This window comes from Balaenoptera ricei, chromosome 5, assembly GCF_028023285.1.
Source record: "Balaenoptera ricei isolate mBalRic1 chromosome 5, mBalRic1.hap2, whole genome shotgun sequence".
Taxonomy (NCBI): domain Eukaryota; kingdom Metazoa; phylum Chordata; class Mammalia; order Artiodactyla; family Balaenopteridae; genus Balaenoptera; species Balaenoptera ricei.
In genome coordinates, this window is record NC_082643.1 from 138,715,652 (window position 1) to 138,728,135 (window position 12,484).

At 37.8% G+C, this 12,484-nt stretch overlaps 1 pseudogene; it reads left to right on the plus strand.

Moving 5' to 3' along the window:
* Positions 1-3,199: 3,199 nt before the first annotated feature.
* On the plus strand, positions 3,200-4,054 carry LOC132366679 (AP-2 complex subunit beta-like; annotated as a pseudogene).
* Positions 4,055-12,484: the final 8,430 nt, after the last annotated feature.

Sequence of the window (12,484 nt, forward strand, 5' to 3'; positions counted from 1 at the left end):
GGTCCATGTGTATGACTACTGTGGTCCTGGTACCTGACTTCAGTGGATCAGTACTTACAGATCTGTGCTGGTGGCTTTGAGAGCACTGTACCTGAGGGACACCAGGGCTGATTGCCTGCATTCCCACAGTTGAGGCGGGGCCGAGGGCAGTGCCAACAACAGTGTACTTTGTGAGCCTGCACAACGGGTGACAAGTGACACCACAGAGCACACTCCCTTGTGGACAGCTCTCCTAGAGGAATGCTCAGTGTCTCCCTTCTCATTGGGAAGGCTCCAATCCAGCCTACCTGACACCACAGCATAGAAACAGAACTGGGGGCTTCTACTGCAACGACTAGGGAGCAGACCCTGCCCCCAAGAGGGCTGTGACAACCACAGAGCAAAGAGGAGGCCCTGCTCAACATCTAGTGCAGGCTCTAGTCACCACATACTCAAACTCTTCCAAAAGATTGAAGAGGAGGGAACACTCCCAAAGACATTCTATGAAGCCACCATCACCCTGATACCAAAACCAGACAAAGACACTACCAAAAAAGAAAATTGCAGGCCAATACCTTTGATGAATATAGATGCAAAAAATCTCAACAAAATGTTGGCAAACCGAATCCAACAACACATAAAAAAGATCATACACCATGGATTGGATTTATCCCAGGGTCACAAGGATATTTGGATTTATTCCAGGGTCACAAGGATATTTCAACATACTCAAATCAATCAATGTGATACACCACATCAACAACAAAAAAGACAAAAATATTATGATCATCTCAATAGATGCAGAAAAAGCATTTGATAAAATTCAACATCCATTCATGATAAAAACTCTTATGAAAGTGGGTATAGAGGGAACATATCTCAACATAGTAAAAGCTATTATTTATGACAAACCCACAGCCAATATGATACTTAATGGTGAAAAGCACTTAGCCTCCTCGCTAAAATCTGGAATAAGACAAGGATGCCCACTCTGACCACTTCTATTCCACATAATATTGGAAGTCTAGCCAGAGCAATCAGACAGGAAAAAGAAATAAAATATATCCAAATTAGAAGGGAAGAGGTAAAACTGTCATTATATGCAGATGACATGATACTATATATAGAAAACCCTACAGACTCCACACACAGACTATTAGAACTGATAAACAGATTCAACAAGGTAGCAGAATACAAGATTAACATACAGAAATCAGTTGCATGTCTTTACACTAATGATGAAATACCAGAAAGGGAATGTAAAAAAAAAAAATCCCTTTTAAAATTGCATCCAAAAATCCAAAATACTTAGGAATAAGCCTGACCAAGGTGGTGAAAAAATTATATGCTGAGAACTATAAAAAATTAGTAAAGGAAAGTGAAGATGATTCAAAGAAGTGGAAAGATATCCCATGCTCTTGGATTGGAATAATTAATATGGTTAAAATGACCATAATACCCAAAGCAATCTACAGATTTAATGCCATCCTTATCAAATTAACCATGACATTTTTCACAGAAATAGAACAAATAATCCTAAGATTTATATGGAACCATAAATGACCCAGAATTGCCAAAGCAATCCTGAGGAAAAAGAACAAAGCAGCAGGCATAACCCTTCCAAACTTCAAACAATACTACAAAGCTACAGTAACCAAAACAGCGTGGTATTCATATGACCCAGCAATCCCACTACTGGGCATATACCCAGAGAAAACCATAGTTCAAAAAGACACATGCACCCCAATGTTCACAGCAGCACTATCTACAATAGGCAGGACATGGAAGCAATGTAAATGTCCATCAACAGATGAATGGATAAAGAAGATGTGGTACATATACACAATGGAATATTACTCAGCTATAAAAAGGGACGAAACTGGGTCATTTGTAGAGATGTGGATGGACCTAGAAAGTGTCATACAGAGTGAAGTAAGTCAGAAAGAGAAAAGCAAATATTGTATATTAACGTATATATGTGGAATCTAGAAAAATGTTATAGATGATCTTATTTACAAAGCAGAATAGAGACACAGATGTAAAGAACAAATGTATGGATACCAAGGGGGGAAGAGGGGGTGGGATGAATTGGGAGACTGGGATTGATATATACACTAATACGTATAAAATAGATAACTAATGAGAACCTGCTGTATAGCACAGGGAACTCTACTCAATGCACTGTGTGACCTAAATGGGAAGGAAATCCAAAAAAGAGGGGATATATGTATACATATAGCTGATTCATTTTGCTGTACAGTAGAAACTAACACAACATTGTAAAGCAACTATACTCCAATAAAAACTAATTTTAAAAAAACAGCGTGGTATTGGCACAAAAACAGACATATGGATTGATGAAACAGAATAGAGAGCCCAGAAATAAACCCACACACCTTCGGTCAATTAATCTTCAACAAAGGAGGCAAGAATATACAATGGAGAAAAGACAGTCTCTTCAGTAAGTGGTGTTGAGAGAGTGGGACAGCCACAGGTAAATCATCGAAGTTACAACACACCCTCTTACCATACACAAAAATAAACTCAAAATGGCTTAAAGACTGAAATATGACACACGATGCCATAAAACTTGTAGAAGAGAGCATAGGCAAAACATTCTCTGACATAAATCATACCAATGTTTTCTTAGGTCAGTCCCCCAAGGCAATAGAAATAAAAGCAAAACTAAACAAATGGGACCTATTCAAACTTATAAGCTTTTGCACAGCAAAGGAAACCATAAACAAAATGAAAAGACAACCTACGGAATGCGAGAAACTATTCGCAAATGATGCAACTGATAGGGGCTTAATTTCCAAAATATACAATCAGCTCATACAACTCAATCACAAGAAAAACAACCCAATCAAAAAACGGGCAGAAGAACTAAAGAGACATTTCTCCAAGAAAGACATACAGATAGACAATAGGTACATAAAAAGATGCTCACCATCGCTAATTATTAGAGAAATGCAAATCAAAACTTCAATGAGGTATCCCCTTAAACCGATCAGAATGGCCATCATTAAGAAGTCTACAAATAATAAATGCTGGCGAGGGTGTGGCAAAAAGGGAACCCTCCTACGCTGTTGGTGGGAATGTGCGCAGCCACTATGGAGAACAGTATGGAGGTTTCTCAAAAAACTAAAAATAGAATTGCCATATGATCCAGCAATCCCACTCCTGGGCATATACCCAGACAAAACTATAATTCAAAAAGATGGATCTCTTGGGGGGAGGGCTAGAGAGTCTTGTGGGACAGTCCTTCATCCCACCATTAATGCCTGCAACGTTTACTCCTTCAGCTACTACTGCTTTGGTCAGCAGTGGTCTAAATGACCAATTTGAACTCTCCATGGGGATAGGCATGGCGCCAGGTTGGTATGTGGCTCCTAAAGCTGTCTGGCTGTCTGCAGTAAAGACTAAAGGCTTGGAGATTTCGGGTACATTTACTCACCACCAAGGGCACATCTATATGGCAATGAACTTCATGAGCAGAGCTCTGCAGCACATGACTTTGCAATTCAGTTGAACAAGAATAGCTTTCGTGTCATCCCCAACACTCCTCTGGCCATCCATACACCACTTATGCCGAACCAGAGCACTGATGTCTCCCTGCCTCTCCACACCTTGGGCCCAGTCATGAAGACAGAACCTCTGAACAAGCTGCAGGTGGCTGTGAAAAACAGTAGTGATGTCTTCTACTTCAGCCGCCTCATTCCACTCAATGTGCTTTTTTGTAGAAGATGGCAGAATGAAGCACCAGGTTTTCCTTGCAACATGGAAGGCTATTCCCAATGAAAATGAACTTCAGTTTCAGATTAAGGAAAGTCATTTAAACGCTGACACTGTTTCCAGCAAGTTGCAAAACAGCCACGTCGATACTATTGCCAGGAGGAATGTGGAAGGGCAGGACATTCTGTACCCATCCCTGAAGCTCACTTATGACATTTGGATTTTGGCCCAGCTCCAAAGCCAACCAGGAAACCTCAATTACACACTGTCGCTGAAGTGTAGAGCTCCTGAAGTCCCCCAGTACATCTATCAGGTCTACAACAGTGTTTTGAAAAACTAGTAGACTGGTCCGGTGCCCTCTGGCGACCCTAGGATCGGTGCAAGCCAAGAACTCTTAACTGGAAGAAATTGTATTGCCATGTAGAATCTGAACCCAAATACACTGAGGCCAACCCGCAAGGTAGTGACGAAGTCTAACCTGTGCTAATGTTGGGGCACAACCTGTTGGATAGTTTTAGCTTCCCGTGAACATTTGTAACCACAGCTTCAATCACTTCCCACCTCTTGCCACCTGCTGCTGTCCTTACTTGCGGGCTTCTCCATCCTGTGCCAGTGGCAGGTATTTTTGACTGTAGGGTGATATTTCGTAATCAAGAGCTTGTTCCAAAAGCAGAAGACAAAAAATATTAAAGCAAGGAAAAGTGTCACTAAAAAAAAATCGGGTTATGTGTTGTGTTTTTTCTACCCAGTTATTTGAGCATATTATATATTTTATACATTAGATATGTTTTTCAAATATTCCCATTTTGTAGGTACACTCTTACTCTCTGTAAATTGTTTCCTTTGATGTTCACACCTTTATAGTTTAATGCAATCGATTTTTCAATTCTGTTTGCTTTTGCTACCTGTGCCTTTGGGGTCATATTCAAAAATACATTGCTCATACCACTGTCAAGAAGTTTTGGGATTTCCCTGGCGGTCCAGTGGTTAAGACTTTGCCTTCCAATGCAGGGGGTGCGGGTTTGATCCCTGGTTGGGGAGCTAAGATCCCACATGCCTCGTGGTCAAAAAACCAAAACATAACACAGAAGCAATATTGTAACAAATTCAACAAAGACTTCAAAAAATGGTCCACATCAAAAAAAATTTTTTTTAAAAAGAAGTTTTTTCCCTCCTATCTCTTCTTCTAGTAATTGTACAGTTTCGGATCTTATATTTAATTCTCTAAACCACTTTGAATTAATTTTTGTATATAATGTGAGATACGGGTCTAATGTCTTCCTTATGCTTGTGAATATTCAGTTTTCTACTAATTTACTGAAGAGAGGATCCTTTCCTCATTGTATATTCCCGGAACTTTTGTCAAAGATCAATTGATTGTAAATATATGGATTTATTTCTGAGGTCTATATTTCGTTCTGTTTTTCTAAATGTCTGTTTTTATATTATTACCCTACTGCTTTGATTACTATGCATTTGTACTATAGTTTGAAATTATGAAGCCTGATGCCTTCAGCTTTGTTCTTTGTGCTCAAGATTGCTTTGAGGGGCTTCCCTGGTGGTGCGGTGGTTGAGAATCTGCCTGCCAATGCAGGGGACACGGGTTCGAGCCCTGGTCTGGGAAGATCCCACATGCCGCGGAGCAGCTAAGCCCGTGAGCCACAATTACTGAGCCTGCGCGTCTGGAGCCTGTGCTCCGCAACAAGAGAGGCCGCGATAGTGAGAGGCCCGCGGACTGCGATGAAGAGTGGCCCCCGCTTGCCGCAACTGGAGAAAGCCCTCGCACAGAAACGAAGACCCAACACAGCCAAAAATAAATAAATAAATAAAAATAAAAAATAAAAAAACCATTTCAAATTTCATTAAAAAAAAAAAGATTGCTCTGAATATTTTGAGTCTTTTATATGGTTCCATACGAATTTTAGGATTTCTTTTTCTATTTTCTGGGGAAAATGCCTTTGGCATTTTGAGATGGATTGCTTTAAATCTGTAGATTGCTTTGGGTAGTATGGACATTTTAACAATATTAATTTATTCAATCCTATAACATGGGCGATCTTTCCATTTATTTGTGTATTTTTCAAATTCTTTCATCAATATTTCATAGTTTTCAGTGTATGGCTCTTTCACATTCTTGGTTAACTGCATTCCTAAGTATTTTATTCTTTTCGGTGCTATTGTAAATGGGACTTTTTAAACCTTTTCTAATAGTTTCTGTTGTTAGTGTATAGAATACCAAATGATTTTTGTATGTTGATTTTGTATCCTGCAACTTATTCTATTTATTTACTGGTTCAAACAGTTTTTTGGAGGTGGCACGTTTAGGGTTTTGTAGATATAAAAATATGTTATCTGTGAATAGAAAAAATTTAGCTTTTCTTTTATGATTTGGATTTATTTTATTTATTTTTCTTGCCTACTTGCTCTGGTTTGGAATTCCAGTACTATGTTTTTCTTTTTCTTTTCTTTCTTTCTTTTTGGCTGCGTTGGGTCTTCGTTTCTGCGTGTGGGCTTTCTCTAGTTGCGGCGAGCGGGGTCTACTCTTTGTTTCAGTGCGCAGGCTTTTCCTTGCAGTGGCTTCTCTTATTGTGGAGCATGGGCTCCATGTGCACGGGCTTCAGTAGTTGTGGCTCGTGGGCTCAGTAGTTGTGGCTTGTGGGCTGTAGAGCACAGGCTCAATAGTTGTGGCGCACGGGCTTAGTTGCTCCGCGGCATGTGGGATCTTCCCGGACCAGGGCTCGAACCCGTGTCCCCTGCCTTGGCAGGCGGATTCTTAACCACTGCGCCACCAGGGAAGTTCCCAATACTATGTTGAATAGAAGAGGCAAGTATAAGTAACCTTGTCTTGGTCCGAAACTTAGAAGAAACGCTTTCGGGATTCATAATTCAACATACTGTTAGCATTGGGCTTGTCATATGACTTTTAATTTGTTGAGGTAATTCCTTCTGCAACTATCAATCATTTCTTGACAGTCTTTATCATGAAAGGAAGTTGGATTTTATCAAATAATTTTTCTGTATCTATTAATATGATCATGTTTTCCCTTTATTCTCTTAATGTGATGTATCACATTTATTGATTTTGCATACGTTCACCCATCCTTGCATCCGGGCATAAATCCCATTTCATCATGGTGAATGATTGTTTTAATGTGCTATCGAATTTAGTTTGCCAGTATTTTGAGTATATTTCATCTATGTTTTTCAGGGATATTGATCTGTACTTTTCTCCTAGAGCCCTTGTCTGGTTTTGATATTGGGGTAATGCCTCATAAGATGGTTTGAAAGTGTTCCCTCCTCTTTAAATTTTTGGAAGTATTTGAGAATTCTTGGCTTTAATTTCTCTTTAAATATTTGGTATAACTCACCAATAAAACCATCTGGTCCTGGGATTTTATTTATTGAGAGGTTTTTCAATAGTATTTCATTGTCTTTACTCACTACTGGTCTGTTCAGGTGTTCTATTTCTTAACTATTTAATCTTAGTAGGTTGTTTTTTTCTAGGAGTTCGTCCATTTTTTTCTAGGTAATCCAAGTTGTTTGCATATGATTGTTAACAGTTAGTAGTCTCTTATTGTCCTTTGTATTTCTGTAGCATTATTGTATTGCCTATATATATGTGTGTGTATAGATATACACATATATATATTCTATCTTTTTCTTAGTTATTCTAGCTAACAGTTTGTCAATTTTCTTCTTTTCCAAAAAACTTCTCAATATTATTTATCTTTCTACTATTCTTGTAGTCTCGATTACTTTTCTTAAAATTTTTATTGGAGTATAGTTTATTTATTTATTTTTGGCTGAGTTGGGTCTTCGTTGCTGTGCACGGACTTTCCCTAATTGCAGCAATTGGGGGCTACTCTTTGTTGCGGTGCGCGGGCTTCTCATTGTGGTGGCTTCTCTTGTTGCAGAGCACGGGCTCTAGGTGCGCGGGCTTCAGTAGTTGTGGCTTGTGGGCTCTAGAGCACAGGCTCAGTAGTTGTGGTACACAGGCTTAGTTGCTTGTGGCATGTGGCATCTTCCCAGACCAGGGATCGAACCCACGTCTCCCGCGTTGGCAAGCAGGTTGTTAACCACTGCGCCACCAGGGAAGTCCCTGGAATATAGTTGATTTACAATGTTGTGTTAGTATCAGGTGTAAATTGGATCAGTTATACATATACATATAGCCACTCCTTTTTAGATTCTTTTCCCATATAAGTCATTACAGAGTATTGAGTAGAATTCCCTGTGCCATACAGTAGGTCCTTCTATTACTTTTATAACTTCTCTAATCATTATTTATTTCATTCTGCCAACATTGAGCTTAGTTTGTTCTTTTTCTAGTTCCTTTAGTTGTAAAGTTAGGTTCTTTAATTGTTTTTGGGTTTTTTTCAGAGACAAAATATTTTATTACTTACAGCACAGCAAGCATGGGCATAATAATGTATTGGTTCTCTCTCCCCCACCCAGTTCCCACTGGGATGACACAGAGGGATCCAGTTGTGTGATATGTATGTACTCGGTTGTGTAACACTGAGGAACGCTGAGTTTGAGGACTCCACTGCTTTTAAAATGAGAGGTTAGCAAGCTTCCTGTTTGCCTGAGGGAGAGACATTACCTCACTCCTCAAGGCTATTCGTTACAAACACACTCCCGAGAAATGGCTCAGGCGAAATGCTGTCAGGACATGCATTCTTTTTCTTCCTTCTTTTTTTTTTTTTAATTGAAGAATAGTTGACATACAATATTATGTTAGTTTCAGATATACAACATAATGATTCAGCATTTAAGTATATTACAAAATGATCACCTTGATGAGTCTAGTAAACATCTGTCCCCATCCACAGTTATTGCAATCATGAACCATACTCTTTATTCTGTATATTAAATTCTTGTCCATTTTTATCATATAACTGGAATTTTGTGCTTCTTATACCCCTTCACCTGTCTTGTCCAGCACCCACTCAGCTCCCCATTTGCAACCACCAATTTGGTCACTGTGTCTGTAAGACTTGTTTTGTTGTGTTTGTTTTGTTTTTAGATTACACACATAAGTGAGATCATGAGGTATTTGTCTTTTTCTATGTGACTTACTTCACTTAGCATAATGCTCTCTAGGTCTAACTATATTGTCAAAAATGGTAAGATTTCATCTTTTTATGGCTAATATATATAACTATATATGTATACACATATCTATACATATATATGTATCTATGTGTATATGTATATATGTATATGTATCTGTATGTATATATGTATATGTACCTATGTGTATATGTATGTGTATCTATGTGTATATATGTATATGTATCTATGTGTATTATGTATATGTATCTATGTATATGTATCTATTTATGTGTATGTATATATGTGTATATGTACATGTGTTTCTGTGTATGTGTGTATATGTGTATATACATATGTACATATGTATATTTGTGCATATATGTATATGTTTATGTGAGTGTCTGTATATCTATCTATCTATATCACTTTTTTGTCCATTTATCTATCATTGAACATTTAGGTTGCTACCATATATTGGCTATCGTAAGTTATGTTTCAATGAACATAAGAGTGCATATATCTCTTTAAATTAGTTTTTTGCTCTGTTTTGTTTTCTTTGGATAAATAACCAGAAGTGGAATTGCTAAACCATATGATAGTTTTATTTTTTTATGTTTTCAGAACCCTCCGTAGTGTTTTCAGTAGTGGCTGCACCGATTTACATTCTTCACAACAGTGCAGGTGAGTTCTCTTTTATCCACATTCTCAGCTACACTTCTTAATTGCTGTCATTTTGATGCTAGCCATTCTGACAACTGTAAGGTGATATCTTTTTGTGGTTTTGATTTACGTTTCCTGATGATTAGTGATGTTTCCATGTGCCTTTTGGCCATCTGTATTTTTTTTTTCCTTTGGCAAAAGGTGTATTCAGCTCCTCTACCCAATTATTTTTATTTTAATTTTATTTATTTTGAAAAATTATAGCTTATTTACACTATTATATTAGTTTCAGGTGTATAGCATAGTGATCCAGTATTTTTTACAGATTATACTTGATTAAAAGTTATTACAAGATAATGGCTATAATTCTCTGTCTTATATAATATATCTTTGTTACTTATCTATTTTATACATAGTAGTTTGTACCTCTTAATCCTATACCTCTAATTTTCCCCTCCCCCCTTAGCTGTCCCCACTGGTAACCACTAGTTTGTTTATACATCCGTGAGTTTGTTTCTGTTTTGCATATACATTCATTTGTATTATTTTTAGATTCCACATGTAATGATATCACACAGTATTTGCCTTTCTCTGACTTACTTCATTAAGTGTAATATTCTCTAGGTCCATTCATGTTGTTACAAATGGCAGAATTTCATTCTTTTTATGGCTGTGTAATAGTCCACTGTACCTATATGCCATATTTTCCTTATCCATTTGTCTGTTCATGGGCATTTGGGTTGCTTTCGTAGTTTGGCCATTGTCAATAGTGCTGCTATGAACATTGGGGTTTATGTACCTTTTAGAATTAATGTTTTCATTTTTTTCCTAGATATGTACCCAGGAGAGTTATTGATGGATAATATGGTAGCTCTATTTTTAGCTTTTTGAGGAACCTCTATAATATTTTCCATAGTGCCTGCAACAATTTACAATTCTACCAACAGTGTACAAGTGTTCACGTTTCTCCACATCCTCTCCAAAATTAGTTATTTGTAGACATTTTGATGATAGCTATTTTGACAGGTGTGAGGTTGATGTCTCATTGTTCTTTTAAATTGAACCTCTCCAATAATTAGTGATGTTAAGCATCTTTTCATGTGCCTTTTAGCCATCTGTATGTCTTCTTTGGAAAGATGTCTATTCATGTCTTCTGCCCATTAGTGACTGTGTTGTTTGTTGGTGGTGGTGTTTTGTTTTTGTTTTTTGATATTGAGTTGTATGAGCCATTTACATATTTTGGATATTAACCCTTTGTCAGTCATATCATTTGCAAATATTTTCTTCCATTTTGCACTTTGAATTTTTATTTTGTTGATGGTTTTCATTGCTGTGCAAAAGCTCTTAAGTTTATTTAGGTCCCATTTGTTTACTTTTGCTTTTATTTCTTTTGCCTTAGAGGCCAGATGCAAAAAACTAGTGTTACAATTTATGTCAAAGAGTGTTCTGCCTATGTTCTCTCCTAGGAGTTTTATGGTTTGGTGCATTACATTTAGGCCCTTAATCCATTTTGAATTTATATTTGTGTATGGTGTGTGGAAATGTTCTAATTTCTTTCTTTTACATGTAGCTGTCCAGTTTTCCCAGCACCACTTATTGAAGAGACTGTCTTTTCTCCATTGCATGTTCTTGCCTCCTTTGTGGTAGATTTATTCACCGTAAGCGTGTGGGTTCCTTTCTGGGCTCTCTATTCTGTTCCATTCGTCTGTGTGTCTGTTTTTGTGATTATTGTAGCTTTTTTGTCAGGGAGCATGCTATATCCAGCTTTGGTCTTTTTTCTCAGAATTCCTTTGGCAATGTGGGTATTTTGTGGTGCTATATTTATTTTAGGCTTATTTGTTCTAGTTCTGTGAAAAATGTCATGGGTATTTTGATAGAGATTGCTTTAAATCTGTAGGCTGCTTTGCATAATATGGCTATTTTAAAAAGATTAATTCTTCCAATCCAAGAGCATGGGATATCTTTTCATTTATTTGTGTCATCTTCAGTTTCCTTCATCAATGTCTTATACTTTTCAACATATAAATCTTTCACCTCTGTGGTTAAATTTATTCCTAGGTATTTTATTATTTTTGATACAATCGTAAATGGTTTTTTCTTAATTTCTCTGATAGTTTGTTATTAGTGCAGAGAAAAATAACAGATTTTTGTATTTTAATTGTGGATACTTCAAATTTGCTGAATTGATGCTAATAATTTGTTGGTGAGATCTTTAGGGTTTTCTCTACATATTACCTTGTCATCTAAAAAAACAGGGACAGTTTTACTTCCTGTACAAATCAGATCTCATTTTTTATTTTTATTTTTGTCTTTTTGCTGTGGCTAGGACTATTAATACTGTGTTGAATAAAAGCGGCGAGACTAGGTTTCCTTGTCTTGCCCCTGTTCTCAGAGGAAATGCTTTCAGCTTTTCACCATTGAGTATGTTAGCTCTGATTTTGTCATATATGCCCATTATTATAGAAAGGTATGTTGCCTCTATGCCCACTTTGTTGAGAGTTTTTATCATAAATTAAATTTTGAATGTTGTCGAATTTTGCCGAATGCTTTTGCTGGAGGTATGAAGATGATCATATGATTTTATCCTTTGTTCTGCTAATCTGGTGTGTCACTTAATTGATTTGCATATATTGGATCATTCCGGCATGGCTGAGATAAATCCCATTTGATCGTGGTGTACGGGTCTTTTAATGTATTGTTTTTTTGGCTGCATTGGGTCTTCATTGCTGCATGCGGGATTTCTCTAGTTGCGGTGAGCGGGGGCTGCTCTTCATTGCGGTGCACGGGCTTCTCATTGCTGTGGCTTCTCTTGTTGCGGAGCACGGGCTCTAGGTGCACAGGCTTCAGTAGTTGCACTGTGTAGGCTCAGTAGTTGCAGCACACGAGCTCTAGGGTGCGTGGGCTTTAGTAGTTGTGGCACATGGGCTCAGTAGTTGTGGCTCGCGGGCTCTAGAGCGCAGGCTCAGTAGTCGTGGTGCACGGGCTTAGTTGCTCCGCGGCATATGGGATCTTTCTGGACCCGTGTCCTCTGCATTGGCAGGCGGATTCTTAACCA